Source organism: Eucalyptus grandis, chromosome 7 (assembly GCF_016545825.1).
Source record: "Eucalyptus grandis isolate ANBG69807.140 chromosome 7, ASM1654582v1, whole genome shotgun sequence".
Lineage (NCBI taxonomy): Eukaryota > Viridiplantae > Streptophyta > Magnoliopsida > Myrtales > Myrtaceae > Eucalyptus > Eucalyptus grandis.
This window is the reverse complement of record NC_052618.1, coordinates 49,084,127-49,089,126: the sequence shown is the minus strand read 5'-3', so window position 1 is coordinate 49,089,126 and position 5,000 is coordinate 49,084,127. Positions and strand designations below refer to the sequence as shown.

Below are 5,000 nucleotides of genomic sequence, written 5' to 3'. Positions count from 1 at the left end.
GGAAGAGTTATCTTTCTGTTTAACAGCCTGCCCACCCGGAAACGGCTCACGGAGGTAGGGTCCAGCGGCTGGAAGAGCACCGCACGTCGCGTGGTGTCGGTGCGCCCCGGCGGCCCTTGAAAATCTGGAGGACCAGTGCCGTCCACGCCCGGTCGTACTCATAACGCATCGGAGTCTCCAAGGTGAACAGACCTGCAGTCGATGGAACAATGTAGGCAAGGGAAGTCGGCAAAATGGATCCGTAACCTCGGGAAAGGATTGGCTCACGGGCCCAGGCACGGGGTCCTAATCCCGAACCCGTCGGCTGTCGGTGGACTGCTCGAGCTGCTCTCTGGCGAGAGCGGGTCGCCCAGCGTGCAGCCGGGGACGGATTAGGCGGCTCCTTCGGGGGCCTTCCTCGGGCGTCGAACAGTCAACTCGGGAACTGGTACGGACAAGGGGAATCCATTTGTTTAATTAAAACAAAGCATTGCGATGGTCCCTGCGGATGCTCACGCAATGTGATTTCGCCGGTGCTGAATGTCAAAGTGAAGAAATTCAACCAATGCGCGGGTAAACGGCGGAGTAACTACATGACTCTCTTAAGGTAGCCAAATGCCTCGTCATCTAATTAGTGACGCGTATGAATGAATTAACGAGATTCCCACTTTGTCCTGTCTACTATCCGGCGAAACCACGCCCAAGGCAGGCTTGCGTAATCACGGAAAGAAGACCGTTGAGCTTGGCTCTAGTCCGACTTTGTGAAATGACTTGAGAGGTGTAGATAAGTGGGAGCCGAAACTATGTAAAGTGAATACCCCTTTTAACGTTATTTTACTTATTCCGTGAAACAGGCGGGGCAATGCCCCTTCTTTTTAGAACTAAGGTCCGCGCATGCGGCTTCGATCCGGGCGGAAGACATTGTGGTGGGGAGTTTGGTCAGTAGCACATACGGTAAAAGATAACGCAGGTGTCCTAAGATGAGCTCACGAGAACAGTAAATCTCGTGCAGAACAAAGGGTAAAAGCTCGTTTGATTCCCGATTTCCAAGACGAATACGAACCGTGAAAGCGTGGCTACTATCGATCCTTTAGATCTTCGGAATTTGAAGCTAGAGGTGTCGAAAAGCTACCTGGGGATAAGCAAGCAGCTGGCAGCCAAGCGTTCATAGCGGCGTTGCTTTTGATCCCTTCGATGCCGGCTCTTCCTATCATTGTAGCTGCATTCACCAAGTGTTGGATTGTTCACCCACCAATAGGGAACGTGAGTCGGGTTTAGACCGTCGTGAGACAAAGGGTTAGTTTTACCCTCGATGATGATAGTGTCACAATAGTAATTCAACCTAGTACGCAGAGGAACCGTTGGTCAATTGGTCATCGCAGATTTGAAAACTGGGCTTCATGATATTCAGATTATGATTCAACGCCTCTAAGTCGAATCCGGGCTAGAAGTGACGCATAAGCTCGCCGCCGATTGCCGACCTGGCAGTGAGGGGACTTGTTCCCCAGGGCACGTGTCGTGGGTGAAGCTCTCGAGGTGGAGAACCGCGTGCCGCCTTGAAGCACAATTCCTATTGAGCGATGAGTAGAATCTTTGCAGACGACTTAAATACGACGGGGTATTGTAAGTGGCGAGAGTGGCGCCTGCCACGATCCACCGAGATTCAGCCCTCTGTCGCTCTGATTCGTCCCTCCCCCAACCCCTAACTCCACAAACCAACTGAAGCAAATTCCTCTTCTTCGAAACGAGCTCGAGGGTCGCCGTCTCCTGAGGGCCCGATTTCCTCCAGTCCCACCCTGCGTTCTCGCACTCCACGGCTTGAGAGCGAGTAGTCCCGCATCATCGGAGTGCTTTACGTATCCAAGGCTCCATGACTTGAGTGCATGCACACAAGGGTATGTAATGTCTGCTCCAGCATGAGCATGTGACTTGGCTCGGCGACATGCCACGACTTGAGTGATGCATAAGCGGCATGAAGGAAATCAAACGCCCGAGTGTGGTGACTTGTGCTCGGCCTACTTGCCATGACTCGAGAGTGCTTTACACATGTCCCCGTCGTGACAAAGGCCAACGTCCCGTGACTTTGTGCCCATCCCCTCGCACCGTGTGCATCGATCCTTCAACTGGACTTCCCCTCACCATGCGAATCGATCGTGAAATTCTTGGATTTGTGAGGACCTAACTAGCCGGAAAATTTTTGTAAGTTGTTTTTTCTTTTCGGTGAAAAAGTAAAAATGGCACCAAAAATTTTGGTAAGTTGTTCGTCTTTCATAAATCCAAGAATTTCACTCCGAAATTCTAGTCGAGCCTCGTGATCGATGTGGTAGAGGACCTTGATCGTGCGGATCGATCCCATCCGAGGGCCTTGGCCGTGTGCCTCCACCTCGCAATCCTCAGGACTCTACTTAAGCTGGATCGATCGTAGGAATCGAGGGCCTTGGCCGTGCTGGATGGCTGATCCTTGAGACAAGCATGTGACTACCGTGGTGGTCGGGCACGATCGATCGTGGATCGATCTTTGGTCGAGCGTGATCGGTCATGGTCAGGGGCCTCGGCGGGGATCGATCGTGGATCGACCCTGCACCGTGCTTGGATCGATCGTGGGTCGATCCCCGGTCGTGCGGGATCCCGGTCCCTGCACCGTGTGGATCGACCTTGCATCGATCGGATCGATCCCTGCACCGTGCGGATCGATCCCGGTTGCCGAGATCGATCCCTGCCACCGTGTGGATCGATCCCCAGTCAGCGGATCGATCCCCTCGGCCGTGCAGATCGAGCGGATCGATCGTAGCCGAGGGCCTCGGTCGTGTGGATCGACCCTTGCACCGTGCGGATCCATCGTCCGGGATCCAACCATCCCCGGTCGTGCAGGATCGGATCCCTCGGCAGACGTGCGGGATCGACTCTTGCATGCATCGATCGGATCGATCCCACCGTGCGGATCCCGATCCCGGTCGAGCGGGATCATCCTGCACCGTGCGGATCGATCCCTGATCGAGCGTGATCGGTCCCGGTCGAGGGCCTCGGTCGTGTGGATCGACCCATGCACCATGCGGATCGATCATGGATCGATCAGGTCGCAGTGATCGATCGTGGTCGGGGCCTGGGCGTGTGGATCGGTCCACGCACCGCGGATCGATCATGGATCGATCCGTGGTATTCGCGTGCGGATCGATCCAGATCGGCTCGTGGTCGAACCTCGGCCGTGTGCCACGGTCCACGTCACGCAAATGCTGGTCCCATCATGATCGATCCTGGCCGAGCGCCTCGGGCCGTGCAAGGCGGATCGATCATGGATCGACGTGGTCGAGGGCCTGTCGTGTGGATCGATCCATGCACCGGGCGGACGTATCATGGATCGATCCCGCCGAGCGGATCGATCGTGGCTCTAGGGCTCAACGGCTCAGGTGGATCGATCCATGCACCGTGCGGATCGATCATGGATCGATCCGGCCGAGCTGGGATCGATCGTGGTCGAGGCACCGGGTCGTGTGATCGATCCATGCACCGTGCGGATCGTCATGGATCGATCGGTCGAGCGGATCGACGTGGCCGACCGCCTCGCCCGTGTGGACGGTCGGTCGGAAGGTGGGTCGATCCTGCACCATGCAGATCGTCGTGGATCGATCCCGCTCGACTGGATCGACGTGCCGACCGCCTCGGCCGTGTGGACGATCCGACTGCATGGATGATCATGATCGGTCGGTCGAGCGGGACGATCTCGCACCATGCGGATCGTCGGTGATCGATCCCTTTCGACCGGGACCGACAGCCGACAAACCATGGTAAATTTGCACCCTCACCCGATCATTTCTTGTCCGATTGAATCCATTCTTCTTCCTAAATTTTGTTTGTGCTTTGTCATAAAATAGCCTCCCCAATGTTTTGCCCACGTTCCAAAATATTTTTCTAATTTTCCGATTTTTCAATTTTTTAAATACCAAAAAATAAAAAAAATATTTTCGGTCGTCAAATTTTTTTCTGAGTTTTCCATAATTTAGATCACATTTTCTAAGACATCTCTGCAAAAAATCTCATCAAAATTCAATTTCTACAATTTTTGGAGGGGTGGTGCCTACCAAACATGGTGAATGTCTACTCTAGCTGGGGGCAAAAATGCTCATAAGGCTCTTTAGGGGTAGTGGTGCTCGAGGCCACGGGCGGTTTCGGGCGATCGTTGCGATGCATGAGTCATGTCACGGGCAATTTAAATGAGTCACACAATGAGTCATAACAACGTTCAATGATCCAAAATAGGCTCCGATCGATCGAAAGAGCGCCCTAGACAAAGATGGATGCATCGCGTGGCTCCCCTCACGCAGGCATCATGGCCGAGCGCATGGGTCGTTTTGTTAGGCAAAAGCGGCCATAGAGATTAATCGATGACCGAGTTACTGGGGGTGGCGAATCTATGAGTCCCTTTCAAGACGAGACGTGCCACCGAGCATGAATGAACGAGCCACGCCACGATATCGATCACCGGCCAGAACAGACATTGGTGTTCTCGCCTAGCGGTGCGGATGCGACCTCGTTCGGATAACTCCGCGTGATCCTCAAGTCCTGCGTGCTTGAGGAGCTACGGATGAGCCGGCTTGTCTGTTTCGGTGTACGCGCGATGGCGTGTGAGAGACGATAAGAATGTGCGCGGGGAGCTCGTCGTGCATCGAACTTCCCTCACCTTCGATGGCTGTTGCCCGCGAGAAACGTCGGATGCAAGATGTGGGTTCGTGTTGCATACCTATTGCGACGGAAATGTGTGCTCGGTAGTCCCTTCCATCACGACGTCCTCTTGATGCTCCTGTTGGACCGGGATAGTGCTGCGTGTTCGAACGTCGTCTCATTGATGGGTCGGACGGACACGAGTGCCTACTCATTCTCTCGGATGCGGAACTCTCGTAATGGGGAGGGGGTCGTGAATTTTTGTTCCCCTAATCGTTAAGCGTTTATCGCCCACCTCGAATGACGATCTTTGCCTTGCTCCTGATCGCGCCGGGCCCTGGGGCATCGCGGCGTGATCATGC

The 5,000-nt window shown here is 54.5% G+C and overlaps 1 pseudogene; it reads left to right on the top strand.

The window, feature by feature from the left end:
* Positions 1 to 1,667, top strand: part of LOC120296543 — a 3,284-nt pseudogene extending 1,617 nt beyond the window's left edge.
* Positions 1,668 to 5,000: the final 3,333 nt, after the last annotated feature.